The sequence below is a fragment of the Rhincodon typus genome, chromosome 40 (assembly GCF_021869965.1).
Source record: "Rhincodon typus isolate 14 chromosome 40, sRhiTyp1.1, whole genome shotgun sequence".
Classification (NCBI taxonomy): domain Eukaryota; kingdom Metazoa; phylum Chordata; class Chondrichthyes; order Orectolobiformes; family Rhincodontidae; genus Rhincodon; species Rhincodon typus.
The window spans coordinates 5936177-5936439 of NC_063371.1; positions in this window are offsets into that span (position 1 = coordinate 5936177).

The window sequence follows — 263 nt, forward strand, 5'->3', positions numbered from 1 at the left end:
TCCAAGTAGAATGCATTACCACTCGCGAACCCCATTAGTAAACTACCACCCCCCCCCCAAACCCCCCCACGACACCCCCCCCCCCCCCTCCCCCCCTCCCCCGCCCCCCAAAACCCTGCCCACTCAGGTGAGTCTGGACACAGTTTTTGTTAAACACCACAGCAGGCTTAAGGGATGGAGTGGTCCTCTCCTGCTTCTCATTTGTCTGTTTGTATTTTACTAATGCCGTTCCCAAGTGGTAATGCATTCTGACCAAAGACAAA